Source organism: Schistocerca piceifrons, chromosome 2, assembly GCF_021461385.2.
Source record: "Schistocerca piceifrons isolate TAMUIC-IGC-003096 chromosome 2, iqSchPice1.1, whole genome shotgun sequence".
Classification (NCBI taxonomy): Eukaryota; Metazoa; Arthropoda; class Insecta; order Orthoptera; family Acrididae; genus Schistocerca; species Schistocerca piceifrons.
The window spans coordinates 784,977,263-784,992,932 of NC_060139.1; positions in this window are offsets into that span (position 1 = coordinate 784,977,263).

Below are 15,670 nucleotides of genomic sequence, written 5' to 3' on the forward strand. Positions count from 1 at the left end.
GCAATGCAGGCTGCTATTCTCCCATGGAGACGATCGTAGAGATTCTGGATGTAGTCCTGTGGAACGGCTTGCCATGCCATTTCCACCTGGCGCCTCAGTTGGACCAGCGTTCGTGCTGGACGTGCAGACCGCGTGAGACGACGCTTCATCCAGTCCCAAACATGCTCAATGGGGGACAGATCCGGAGATCTTGCTGGCCAGGGTAGTTGACTTACACCTTTTAGAGCACGTTGGGTGGCACGGGATACATGCGGACGTGCATTGTCCTGTTGGAACAGCAAGTTCCCTTGCCGGTCTAGGAATGGTAGAACGATGGGTTCGATGACGGTTTGGATGTACCGTGCACTATTCAGTGTTCCCTCGACGATCACCAGTGGTGTACGGCCAGTGTAGGAGATCGCTCCCCACACCATGATGCCGGGTGTTGGCCCTGTGTGCCTCGGTCGTATGCAGTCCTGATTGTGGCGCTCACCTGCACGGCGCCAAACACGCATACGACCATCATTGGCACCAAGGCAGAAGCGACTCTCATCGCTGAAGACGACACGTCTCCATTCGTCCCTCCATTCACGCCTGTCGCGACACCACTGGAGGCGGGCTGCACGATGTTGGGGCGTGAGCGGAAGACGGCCTAACGGTGTGCGGGACCGTAGCCCAGCTTCATGGAGACGGTTGCGAATGGTCCTCGCCGATACCCCAGGAGCAACAGTGTCCCTAATTTGCTGGGAAGTGGCGGTGCTGTCCCCTACGGCACTGCGTAGGATCCTACGGTCTTGGCGTGCATCCGTGCGTCGCTGCGGTCCGGTCCCAGGTCGACGGGCACGTGCACCTTCCGCCGACCACTGGCGACAACATCGATGTACTGTGGAGTCCTCACGCCCCACGTGTTGAGCAATTCGGCGGTACGTCCACCCGGCCTCCCGCATGCCCACTATACGCCCTTGCTCAAAGTCCGTCAACTGCACATACGGTTCACGTCCACGCTGTCGCGGCATGCTACCAGTGTTAAACACTGCGATGGAGATCCGTATGCCACGGCAAACTGGCTGACACTGACGGCGGCGGTGCACAAATGCTGCGCAGCTAGCGCCATTCGACGGCCAACACCGCGGTTCCTGGTGTGTCCGCTGTGCCGTGCGTGTGATCATTGCTTGTACAGCCCTCTCGCAGTGTCCGGAGCAAGTATGGTGGGTCTGACACACCGGTGTCAATGTGTTCTTTTTTCCATTTCCAGGAGTGTATAATTGCGTAGGCTTCCGCGGCCAGAGTCAGTCGACATAAGACCCAGAAGAAGGCCGCTGCAACCGTGGCCGAAACATTGGTTTTTCTCCAGCAGCAGTAGTTTTTTACATTATGACACGCTAGCATACCTAGAAAACTTTTATGTCGCCTTTGGTACATGTTTTTCACTGGAGTGGATAGTTTTAAATGCCAATTGTCTGGCGTTTTCACTCAGTCATGAGGCTGCAAATGCATTTAGGGCACAAAACTTGTAAGGAGTGCCCACAGCACTGGGTTGTGTGCACTTGCAGTCTCAGGACTTACTGAAAACGCCAAACATGCGACTATTAACAACTGTCCAGTGCAGTGGACGTTGTGCGGCACAAGACTAATAATGCCAAGCAAGACACGTGTTAAACGTTTTAGCATTTAGGTAAACGAGGAACGCTTCAGTACCGAGGCATACACATTAACTGACATACAGGGTGAAAAGTATTTAAACAGACAAACTCTGGGAGATTGTAGGGGACATCAAAACAAATATTTTTCCCTAATGTCATTTTCTCCTATGAGGAGTATTTAAACTGGTAGAGGAAGATTTTTCTGGCGACAAGTTAATTAAACCAACAAACATTTCTCCAATTTTTTTTGTGGCCAAGAGACAACATATTAACACAACCCAATTTCAATTACAGTAGATTTTCAAAAATGCCTCCATTGACACGTAAACAAAGGTTACACCGTCGGATCATGTTCTGTCTGACACGGGCAAAAACCCCAGGAGTATCCTGAGCTGTTCCTGCTGCTGCTACTATCGAGGCAACTAGATCCTCTTCTGATGCAACAGGAGTTGGGTAAACAAGGTTGCGCATCTCTCCCCTCACAAAAAAGTCCAGAGGGGACATATCTGGGGATCGAGCAGGCCATGGTACAGGACCACCTCTGCCAATGCACGTTTCTGGGAACCGTCGGTCCAGGAATCGACGCGCACGACGACTGAAATGTGCCGGTGCCCCGTCATGTTGGAACCACATACGTTGTCTTGTAGGGAGTGGAAAGTCTTCCAGAAATTCTGGCAATGCTCTGGGGAGAAAATTGTAATAGCACCTGGCATTTAATGGCCTGGGTAGCAGATACGGCCCAATTAAACAGTCCCCAACAACGCCGACCCACACATTAACGAAGAACCGCACTTGATGATCGCTAGTAACTGTGGAATGCGTGTTAACCTCACTCCAAACATACGAATTATGCATGTTGAAGACTCCATCACCCCCGAACGTTGCTTCATCGGTAAGCAACACAGAGGATGGAAATGTAGTATGCATTTCACACTGTTCTAGGTACCACTGCAAAAGCTGTGCTCTGGGTGGATGATCAACTGGTTCCAGGTTATGGACATGCTGTAAGTGAAATGGACGTAACAATTGCTCTCGAAGGACTGTTTTTACATTCGTCTGATTCGTCCCTCTGTTACGTACAATTGCGCGAGTGCTGATTGAAGGATCCCGCTCCACGTGCTGTAAGACAGCTTCCTCAGATTGCAGCGTTCTTACCGTGCGATAGCGCCCCTGTCCAGGTAATTTGCTAAATTACCCGGTCTCACGCAGACGTTGGTAAACAGCAGAAAAGGTCGTATGATGCGGGATACGGCGATTAGCATATTGTTGTTGATAAAATCGCTGTGCAGCTCGTCCGTTGTGGTGCGCTACGTAGTACGCACCAACCAATCAGTGTACTCACTCCAGGTGTATCGCTCCATTATAGTTCAATTCTTTTATCTTGGCGGATCGCGCATGCCCGCCCAGACGCGGGAGATTGCTGCGTTGCCAGATGCAAACGACGCACGCGCCAAGACAAGTAGCGCCATAGTATAGTATAGCTCGCAAACTTACGTTTAGGGGGGAGCGCGCAGTTTATGAAGTGAAGCCACCACGGCCGCATTAACCCTTTCGCCGCTACAGAGACGTGCTCCCCGCATTCCGTGCTGTGCGGGATTTTGTCATCACTGCACTGCTCACCTGTGCAGACACATGGTGTCCGACTGCTTTGACACACTTATCATTCGATTTCACAAAAACTATTTGGCCCAAAAATTTGATTTTTACACATCTTCTTGACTGAAACCTTCCCCCCACAAATGACTTAATTTTCTTTCGTTGTTCAACATAGTTTTTGTGCAGCATTAAATGTAGTAAACCATTGCACGAAATTTTGAAAAGTTTGCAGAGGTAAAAGTCCATAGCGTATACTTTCCGTATGGTACCAAAACCGACGAATTTGTGGTCAAATTTGTTACAATTGGATGTCCCCTCCGAAGAGGAACTAATTTTAATTAGAATTTCTTTTGGCTCTGTGTGTCGTTTTCAAGAGATTTAAATGTCCCCAGTTAAAATGAACACCCTTTATAACATAAACAGTATTTATAAATTGGGAAATATTCCATCTTTAGCGACTGTAATAAAACTTTTATTTATCGCATAGTTATTCGCTTTTTCTAAAACGTTCTGATTAAAACAAAGTTGGCGAAGTGCACAAAATTGAATTATGGATGTAATAAAACATAGAAACTAAAATATATTGTCAGTGAGGCGCAGTGTGCAAACAATTTGTGTTTGTCACAACAGACAGCAAATACTTGCCAAAACATAGACCAGTCGACGAAAACATTGAATGTGATGTTGCCAAAGCAGTGAAGCAAAGAATTGCGTCAGACAATGAAGTAGCTTGGCAACGTACGAGCCGAAATTCTGCTCTAAATAACACTTTTAATACTGTCGCAAAAGAATACATCTCAATATGAATAGTAAGACAGCGACTGCAGAAGAGAAGATATACCAACAAAACAGATAACATTAATACTGTAGGTGTGCCTTTTCATTGTTTTTAATTGCTGTAAAAAGAAACATTGGAGGACAAAATTAGAAAAACCGAAAACTTATTATGATTTTAATGAAGAGACAAAGCACCAGAAATTTCAAAAAATTACATTCAAACGAATAAAATTCATGAAGTAAGGCACTTCGATATTGTTTTTAAATAAACAAAATATTAAGCACGAAACTAAATTTGAACTCAGAACCTTTCGCTCATCACCCAAACACGTTAACCATTACAACACAACTCGTCTTTCACCAAAGCTCCTGGAGGACTCTAAATTATCATGCAAAATACCGACAAACACTGTTGGTATGACTACGAATTACTCACTTTTCGTCGAAGTACAATAGGAAACAAACAATTACCGCTGTTCTTTATTGCGAAAAGCTGTTCGTGAGAATGATACAAACACCTTTCCTTGCTATCGCCTGAATTAGGAGTCTTATTGTTTGTTTGGTTTAATTAATTAATAGAATGTGAAGCAATTGGTATAAAGAATGTTTTTTCCAAACTTTCTATGAAAGAAAGTCTGCTATCAAGACATTACTTTTGTTCAATTACTTTATTTATGAGTGAATGTTTCTAAAACTGAAGACACTCGTCTGTGCTCTGCACTGCAGTCGAGCTCTGGCAACGTCATCATTTCCTGTTCATTGGCTGACTGTGTTTTATGACGTCAGATGCGCAGAACGAACCTAAACTCGGCCGCCATCGTAAATGACGCGCACTGTAGTAAACAGAGACAATGCACTACTCCACTGGTGGACAGCAGTTGCCTACAAATGAAGAGCATAATACACCCTCTAACAGCTGAACAGCGTAATACAGACTCCACCAGTTTAAATAATCCTCTTAGGAAAAAAATACACTAGGGAAAATTATTTGTTTTGATGTCCCCTAGAATCTCCCAGAGTTTGTCGGTTTAAATACCTTTCACCCTTTATAATATCTACAGAATAACTTGGTGAAACGTGGGATAAACTCACTCAAATACACTGCCGGTAAAAAACTAGTACACCCTTTTAGAGGTTTCCAGTCCACTCAAGATTTATTGTTGCAACAGTGCCTATGGAGTACTTTAAATGATTACATTTGCAGATCAAGCGTTTCTGAGGTGCTGCGTATCGACCCATGCTGGAACACCCGTACTACTACGTGGTGTAGTCTCCACATGCGGCAGTGCAGGCACTGACTCTGGCATCCAGTAAATCATACGAACAGCAAATACTGTCCTGGGGCAGGTTATTCGATACCTGCTCGACCTGTTCAAGTAATTCTGTAGGAGCTGTTAGTCGACTGGTCGCACAAGCCACTTCTCAACCCACAATAATACCACACGTGCTAGAATGGAGACAATTTCGTTGGTCGTTCTGGCCAGGGTAGTTGCTGCACGTCTTGCGGCGCACGTTCAGTTTCACGGTCAGTGTGTGGGCGAGCATTATCCTGCTGGAATAACACATTACCATCCCGGTGCGAGAACGGCAAAAGAACAGGTCTAATCACATTCTGCACGTATCGAGCGTTGGTTAGCATACCCTCTGGAAATACCGAAGGTGTAGCTTATCGGACCCCAAACCGTAAGATTTGGGATGGGGCCAGTACGGTTTGGAGGAATGCACTCCGCGATTCGGCGCTCACGAAGTATACGTCGTACGCGGAAATGACCATCACTTGAGTGCAGGTAGAATCTGCTTCAGTGGCAGAAGATCACCTATGTCAACTTTCAAGTGATCCTCTGACGGCACCAGTCGAGCCGTGCACGTCGATGCTGTGGCGTGAGTGGAAAACTGGTTAAAGGTGTGCATGCCCGTAGTTCCAGTTCTAAACTACTAGCCATTAAAATTGTTACACCAAGAAGAAATACAGATGATAAACGGGTATTCATTGGACAAATATTATACTAGAACTGACATGTGATTATATTTTCACGCAATTTGGGTGCATAGATCCTGAGAAATCAGTACCTAGAACAACCACCTCTGGCCGTAATAACGACCTTGATACGCCTAGGCATTGAGTCAGAGATTCGATGGCGTGCACAGGTACAGCTGCCCTTGCAGCTTCAACACGATAACACAGTTCATCAAGAGTAGTGACTGGCGTATTGTGACGAGCCAGTTGCTCTGCCACCATTGACCAGACGTTTTCAGTTGGTGAGAGATCTGGAGAATGTGGTGGCCAGGGCAGCAGTCGAACATTTTCTGTATCTAGAAAGGCCCGTACAGGACATGCAATATGCGGTCGTGCATTATCCTGCTGAAATGTAGGGTTTCGCAGGGATCGAATGAAGGGTAGAGTCATGGGTCGTAACACATGTGAAATGAAACGTCCACTGTTCAAAGTGCCGTCAGTGCGTACAAGAGGTGACCGAGACGTGTAACCAATGGCACCCCATACCATCACGCCGGGTGATACGCCAGTATGGCGATGACGAATACAAGCTTTCAATGTGCGTTCACCGCAATGTCGCCAAACACGGATGCGTCCATCATGATGCTGTAAACAGAACCTGGATTCACCCGAAAAAATGACGTTTTGCCATTCGTGCACCCAGGTTCGTCGTTGAGTACACCATCGCAGGCGCTCCCGTCTGCGATGCAGCGTCAAGGGTAACCGCAGCTGATAGTCCATGCTGCTGTGAACGTCGTAGAACTGTTCGTGCAGATGGTTGTTGTCTTGTAAACGTCCCCATCTGTTGACTAAGGGATCCAGACTTGGCTGTACGATCCGTTACAGCCATGCGGATAAGGTGGCTGTCATCTCGACTGCTAGTGATACGAGGCCGTTGGGATCCAGCACGGCGTTCCGAATTACCCTCCTGAACCCACCGATTCCATATTCTGCTAACAGTCATTGGATCTCGACCAACCCGAGCAGCAATGTCGCGATACGATAAACCGCAATCGCGATAGGCAACAATCCGACCTTTATCAAGTCTGAAACGTGATGGTACGCATTTCTCCTCCTTACACGAGGCATCACAACAACGTTTCACCATGCAACGCCGGTCAGCTGCTGTTTGTGTATGAGAAACCGGTTGGAAACTTTCGTCATGTCAGCACGTTGTAGGTGTTGCCACCGGCGCCAACCTTGTGTGAGTGCTCTGAAAAGCTAATGATTTGCATATCACAACATCTTGTTCCTGTAGGTTAAATTTCGCGTCTGTACCACGTCATCTTCGTTCTGTAGCAATTTTAATGGCCAGTAGTGTAATGGCTGGTTCGGAACGGTTCGTGTTGCCACGGCTAGGCTCGTAAGCCCTCTTGTCTGTGATGTGGTAGCTCTACGATCTGCCACTGTTGCCCTTACAATACGATGATCCTGGCGGGCGTCTGTGCTGCGTGGACGTCCGGAACCACGTCTAAGGGTATGAGATTATTCATGTGACCACTAAACACAGAATCATTGCACAACTGAGGCAGCACTTTCAACTGTGTGGCATTTCTCTGAAAGGCCCATTCCCCTTGCAGAAGACACAGTTCGACACCTTTCAAACTTTCTCACTTGGCTATACGAAGCACGTGTGCGTCTCCGTAGCCTGCTTATTTCTCCCGTCTGCACAGCACTGAGCCTTCTGACTGTACGCGTTCCCAAATACAGGGAAGACGCAAATGGCGCCCTGGAAACTTCGTCACCACGCTATCTGTTGGCGGAAGACGCAGAAACCGTTATCAGTACACCTACTATACCTCAGGTGGCATATGCCGTCATCAGATCAAGATCGACGGCGCCTTTCCAGGTGTTCTAATTTTTTTTCCAGGAGCGTATACACTACCAATCATTAATTTCAGTAAAACATGACTGCTATCTAGTATTTCAAATATGAACGTAAAAAACCTTATTACTCAAAAAAATATAATTATATACCCTTAAACACATATAATACAAACAGAAAAATTAGATTTTACTTTCATCGAAGTATCCTCCCTTCGATTTAATAATCGTCTCACGAATTTGAGGCATGTGGTCAATATGCAGTCCGAGTCTATATGATACCACACGTTCTTAACGACATTCCAGAGATGTTCCTTGCTTCTTACGTGAACTCTCCGGATACGTCTGTCCGCTTCGTCCCAGACCATTTCAGTAAGATTACTATTAAGGATTTGGGACGGCCACGCCATATCTTTCAATCCCTTCTGTTTTTTCCTTTGATGCAATGTACTTCTTACAGAACGCCGAACGTTGTTTCGGGTCATTATCATCTCGAAATTTGAACCCTTTCCACATTAACCGCAATCTACATGGTATCGAACGACAATGAAGTACTCGTCTGGGGTGGTAATGCTTCTGCTCTATACACTCTTCTAGTTTCACAATGTTGACATCTCCTGGAAAACGCCCCCAAACCATTATAGAACCACTGCTGTGTTTAACTGTAGGTGGAATGCACTGCTGGGCCATTCTTTCTCCTTTAGATAGCCGAGAAAATGCCCTCCAAGGATTCATGAAATTTTCCTGGCGTCAAGAGTGTTCCAAGTGTGGTGTCACCGCCAGACACCACACTTGCTAGGTGGTAGCTTAAATCGGCCGCGGTCCATGTAGTACATGTCGGACCCGCGTGTCGCCACTGTGATCGCAGACCTAGCGCCACCACCTAGGCAGGTCTCGTGATACGAGAGTGGACTCGACCCCAGTTGTACGAGAACCTAGCTACCGCCCAGTTGTACGCGAACCTAGCTATCGCCCAGTTGTACGAAGCCTTTCTCTCTCATTAGCCGAGAGACAGAATAGCCATCAGCTAAGTTAATGGCAACGAACTAGCAAGGAGCCATTTGTATCAGTGCCTATAGCTTACGAGTATTCAAGAGAGATGTATTCCAAGGAATAAAGAAAAGATAAGTAAAAAGCATCTACATACTTTTCTTCTTATTCATTCATAAGTTCTCATGTTCCAGACTTCACGCCCGTCTGCTTATTGCCGTGCGTGCACTATCGGCTACAGCGTTAGTTTAGCTTTCTTTTTCAGCAATCAACTTCACGGTGTCGGTCCAGCTACCGACACTACACCAAGTGGTTTTGGGATTGCAGCCGGATGACGTCGACTTCATGCCACGATATTTCGGTTGACAACCTTTCAGCCATCTTCAGGTGAATGTTTTGCTCTGGACATTGCTAGTTCACATCGCTAACTTCATGCTAAAATTTGGCGCGGAGACGCGTGGGTAAAGGCACTCGTTACGGTAATGCCCTCCTCGATTTTAGGTCCCTCTTCGAATACTGCTCCATATGTGGCGCACAGGCGCATTACGGTGATACTACATGCGATTACGTTGATAATACATGAGCGCTCGTTGTCGGAATGAGGACGTGCGGTGTTAAAACTCAGATGGCAAATTAATAAAATTAATTGTCATTAGAAGTGTCACTAGCCATAAAATGTTCCCTTTCCGTAGACATTAGAGAAATCACCGGGTCCCACGCCTTATCCAGGTGAAAGCCGCCATCACTATTAATAAAATCTTCTGCCTTCCGTGTTTCCATCAAATTCTTCTTAACTATATATCTGAAGGATCTCCTCGAAGACAAGATTTCCGTGGCAGAATAATCCATAGAAAATCCTGTAGAAATACAGTGTTCGGCTAAGTCTAACATACTGGGCTGCGAAAGCGAGTGTGGAGAACACGTTCAACGCACCTGTTAGGTGCTGTGCGTTTTGTCTGATCAATGATCAACGTCACAGTGGCAAGGTATTACACAGGTTTCAGCCTTCCACAATCACAGATTGTCCGTTACTGAGCCGAGGAGAGCAGAAGTGTTCGTAGGTGGCCGGAAGGTAACTTTCACATAATAAGGTATTTCCTTAGGTTTCTTCCTAATTTCGAAGAAATTTCGTCAAAGGGTAGCTTGAATTGTTGTCAAAACGTCCTGGGTCTCGGGTACGAACCGAGACACTTCCTACATTTTGAATAAAAATAATCAGCAGCCGAAGACCTCCAGCATAAGAAGTCACCATGGTTCTGCTAACGGCCTTGTCTAAGAGACCAAAGGAGCGGAGAGAGTTTCAGGGCAGTCTCTTGTTCTTGGGCTGGGAAACTTCGCTATCAGGCGAAAGAATAAACAATGATCAACTGCATGAGGGTGCGGAGGACAATGGAAACACCTGCGTTGAAGACATGTAAGGTGTAATCACAGGACAAGTGACCTGTAACTGAAAAAGTGTCATAATGACCTCTCCATCGGCAAAAGATTACGGAACAGTGTCCCATTCGGATCTCCGGGAGGGGACTGGTAAGGAGGAAGTGAACATGAGAATAAGATGGAACAACCAACGAAAGGGTAACATTCTGCGAGTCGGAGCGTGGAATGTAATAAGCCTGAACGTGATAGGAAGGCTAGAAAATCTCAAAATGGAAATGCAGAGACTCAATCGAGATACAGAAGTGGTCAGAGAAGTAAAATGGAAAGAATAATAAGGATTTCTGGTTAGGCAAATATAGGGTGATAACAACAGCAGCAGAAAAAGTATAACGCCAGTATAATTTGTCATGAATAGGAAGTCTGGGTAGAGAATGAGTTACTATGTACAGTTCAGTGACGGGGTTGTTTCCATAAAATTCGACAGACAACAACGGCCACAACAATATTTCATGTGTACATGCCGATTTCGTAAGCAGGAAATGAAGAGACAGAGAAAATAAACGAGGATATTGTACGGGTAATTCGGTACGTAAAGGTAGATGGTAATCTAAGAATCACGGGGGTTGGAACGCGGTAGTAGGAGAAAGAATTCAAGAAGGGTGACAGGAAAATATGGGCATGCCAGAAGGAATGAGATAGGAGGAAGGCTAATCGAACTCTGCAATAATTTTCAGATGGTAACAGCGAATACTCTGTTCTAGAATCACAAGAGCAGCATGTGTAATTGGAAAGGGGGCAAAGACATGAAAAGATTCCAACTGGATTACATAATGGGCAGTGTCAGATCCAGAAATGAGACATTGAAATGTATGATGTACCCAGGAGCAGACAGAGACTAAAATCACAATTTAATAATAATGAACAGTAGGCTGAAGTTCAAGATAATCGTCCGGATGAATCTATGTGCAAGGTAATGGGATACTGAGCCTGCCCGGCTAGTTGCGGAGTCTAACTCGCTGTTTCTCGAGCGGGATGGCGTGCCGGTCCCCGGCACGAACCTGCTCGGCGGATTAGTGTCGAAGTCCGGTGTGCCAGCCAGCCTGTGGATGGTTTTTAAGGAGGTTTTCCATCTGCCTGGGCGAATGCGGGCTGGTTCCCGCTACTCCACCTCAGTTACACTATGTCGGCGAATGATGCGCCAACACTGTCTCCACGTATGCTTATACCATAATTAGTCTACCATGCAAACATTTGGGGTTACACTCGTCTGGTATGGGACGTTCCTGGGGGGTCCACTTTGGGTCGAACCGCACAATAACCCTGGGTTCGGTGAGGGGCAGCGGTGGGGTGGGTAGACTGCTGTAGCCTGTTGTGGGGTTGTGAACCACAGAGGGCTACGGCGGGGACGAAGTCTCACCGTCGTTTCTAGGTCCATAGTTCAATACACAATACACACAGTACGAGATGCATTCAAGTTCTAATGCCTCCGATTTTTTTTCTCTGGACTGGAAAGAGATAGAAACATGCGCATTATTTTAAAATGAGGCCGCGTTCATTCTCAATACGTCCCAGAGATGGCAGCACCGTATGGCAGATGGAATTTTACTGCCAGCGGCGAGAATGAGAACTGTTTTAAATACTTAAAATGGCGACGTTTTCCGTACTTGAACAGCGTGCAATCATTCGTTTTCTGAATTTGCGTGGTGTGAAACCAATTGAAATTCATCGACAGTTGAAGGAGACATGTGGTGATGGAGTTATTGATGTGTCGAAAGTGCGTTCGTGGGTGCGACAGTTTAATGAAGGCAGAACATCGTATGACAACAAACCGAAACAACCTCGGGCTCGCACAAGCCAGTCTGACGACATGATCAAGAAAGTGGAGAGAATTGTTTTGGGGGATCGCCGAATGACTGTTGAACAGATCGCCTCCAGAGTTGCCATTTCTGTGGGTTCTGTGCACACAATCCTGCATGACGACCTGAAAATGCGAAAAGTGTCATCCAAGTGGGAGCCACGAATGCTGATGGACGACCACTTGGCTGCCCGTGTGGCATGTTGCCAAGCAATGTTGACGTGCAACGACAGCGTGAATGGGTCTTTCTTTTCGTCGGTTGTGACGATGGATGAGACGTGGATGCCATTTTTCAATCCAGAAACAAAGCGCCAGTCAGCTCAATGGAAGCACACAGATTCACCGCCACCAAAAAAATTTCGGGTAACCGCCAGTGCTGAAAAAATGATGGTGTCCATGTTCTGGGACAGCGAGGGCGTAATCCTCACCCATTGCGTTCCAAAGGGCACTACGGTAACAGGTGCATCCTACGAAAATGTTTTGAAGAACAAATTCCTTCCCGCACTGCAACAAAAACGTTCGGGAAGGGCTGCGCGTGTGCTGTTTCACCAAGACAACGCACCCGCACATCGAGCTAACGTTACGCAACAGTTTCTTCGTGATAACAACTTTGAAGTGATTCCTCATGCTCCCTACTCACCTGACCTGGCTCCTAGTGACTTTTGGCTTTTTCCAAGAATGAAAGACACTCTTCGTGGCCGTACATTCACCAGCCGTGCTGCTATTGCCTCAGCGATTTTCCAGTGGTCAAAACAGACTCCTAAAGCAGCCTTCGCCGCTGCCATAGAATCATGGCGTCAGCTTTGTGAAAAATGTGTACGTCTGCAGGGCGATTACGTCGAGAAGTAATGCGAGTTTCATCGATTTCGGGTGAGTAGTTAATTAGACAAAAAAATCGGAGGCCTTAGAACTTGAATGCACCTCGTATAATGGGATACTGAAGTACTGAGAACCGATGAAACTCGCTTGAAGTTCTCTAAGTGTGTGGACATTACGATAAGCAATATCACAGTAGGAAAGAGCAATCGCGGATGCTGGACAAGCAACAGGAAGGTAACTGCCAAGAAACCTTGGCTAACAGAGGAAATACTTCAACTGATAGATGAAAGAATTAAGGATGAGTACAAAAATCTTCAGGGGAAGACTGGAATACTGCAATATGTATCACTTAGGAATGAAATAAACAGGAAGTACAGGAAAACCAAGGTGAAATGGGTGCAGAAAAAATGTGAAGAATCGAGAAAAAAAATGATTGTTAGAAGGGTTGACACAGGAAAGGTTGACACAGCTTATAGGAAAGTCAAAACGATCTTCGATGAAATTAAAAGTAAGGACGGCAAAATTAAGTGTGCATTGGGAATTCCATTGCTGAACACAGAAGAGAGTGCGGATAGATGGAAAGAGACACTGAAGGCCTCTATGACAGATAACTGTATAGAAGAAGAAATTGGAGACGATATCGACGACATAGGAGACCCAATATTAGTGTCTATGACGTGTCGAGAGGCGCGTTAGCTCTGCCCGCGGCTGGAGATTCATGCTTGGCTTCGTGTAGTGCTGGAGTCGCGAGACAGCTCCGAGCACCGCTGGGGCTATGGTGTGACGGGGAGCACAGCGGACAAGTCAGTTGCCGCGAGTGGAACGAACAGAATCTTCTGGAGGCCAGCTCCGTCGCCATGGCGTAAGCGGAGGACAAGCCTGTGGTGCCTCGACAGGAGCCTAAATGACGCATCGAGCGAGGTGTCCCTAACGTCGGGCTGGACCCGAAGGAGTTGGAATGAGTCAGTTGCTGCACGGAGACGAACGAGACACCCTCTTCAAGCTGGTACGCCATGGAGCTGCCAACTGGACATCGCTGACGTTCAGCATGGGGTATGGCTGCAGTGTGGCCAAGAACTGCCCTGTGGAGCGGCTAGCGTCTTTCCGTGGGACAGAGGACAGTGATTCCATATGAGGAGGAGACGGGGGCTTCTGCATTTCGAGGGGAGCGCTCCTTACTTGCTTTAGTAGCCGACAGTTACATCATGGACGTCAAGTGATACAATATACGAGGGCTGTTCGGAAAGTAAGGAACGAGCGGTCGCGAAATGGTAATCACGGTGAAGATTCGATTGCGCTTTGAACATATGTGTTGGGCAGTATGCCAGCAGATAGCGTCACGTAACTCCTTTCAGTTCTGAGCGCACAACGAGTGCGTGAAAATGCCTAGAAATTAGTGTGTCCCACAATGCCGAGATAATTCGACCAGTTTCACGCGACCCCACATAACGTAACGGTCATGCATTTCCTTCTTCATGACAGTTCCCGCGTGCATACTGCAGGGGAATGGAGATGCTCCTGTAGTGTTTTCGATGGGAAGTGTTTGATCACCACCCAATCATCCGGGCCTTGTCTCGTTGTGATTTTCATCTCTGGTCGGGTTAACCGCTGCCTATTAAGACAACATTTTGGCATAGACAACGAGCTGCAGTCCAGCGTAGAAAATTGTCGGACTTCCTTTCTGTACTGGAAAGCTGGTGCAACGCTATGACACATGTCTAAGTTGGAGCAGCGGCTATATAGAGAAGTAGCTGGAAGGTATAGCTGTTGCAAATAAAAGAATTTTTATTTTCACTGTGGTTTCTATTTTGCGACCTATCGTCCTTTACTTTCCTAATAGCTCTCGTACTGAACAGTTACAGTATCAACCCAACTGTTACAGGCATCCTGATGCTGTCCGAGAAGGCACCGGTACCCAGCTGCAGCCGCCGTGTCACACCGCCCCACAATGTCAATGGTATCCGCCTTGTCGCCCGTCGCAGGCAGGGAGAAAACCGCTACTGTTCTTAGAATCCGAAAAGCGGCTACTGCTCTTACAACTCGACCCAACTATCGCATAGGTTTTTTCCCCTTGGCACTCACCCCCCCCCCCCCTGCCCCCCTCACCCGGCCAGCTTTCGACCCAATCTATCTCAAGATGAGAGAGTATTAATGATTAATCATAACCAGATGTACGGAAACATTGCAGTACACACATCCTTCGAGACCTCACTTAGTGAAAACTAAACAATACGCTGAGGTGGCAGTAGAACTTTAGTGTTGGCCATCATGCCGGTGTGGCCGTGAAGGGGCTCCACTCCCTCCCTATACACATGAAAAATCCATGGTTACAGTGCGATGTGTTATGATTGTTTTGTGATGGCACACCGAGCGCGCGAATATGTTCTCTAAAAGTGAGAACCAACTTGATTTCGTTAACAACACCCCATGAGTGTGGTTGATTTGTACGTTTTCTGGTAGAGAAGATGATGTAGCCTTTAGGAGTCTGTGAGCGTGATATTGTTTTGGTTTGAGTGAATCATTATTATGTTTCATTTTAGAGAAGCATGCATTGTGATGTACGGTATGCATAGGCGGTTCTGTAGACAGCGGACAGTAGCTTCTCGTTGTGCCTAGTTGTTGTTGGGAGTAACCCTAGATCAATCCTTAGCTGCATGTTTTGTGGATGGTCTTAATTCTGTTAATAGTTGCCTTACTGTCCTACAATTAATTGTTGAACCTACATTTATTGTATTTTCCTGTGGACAATGACCATATATTGTTTTTATTACTGATGTTGCCTCACTGTCTTGAGGATAGTTTCATTTGAATCCT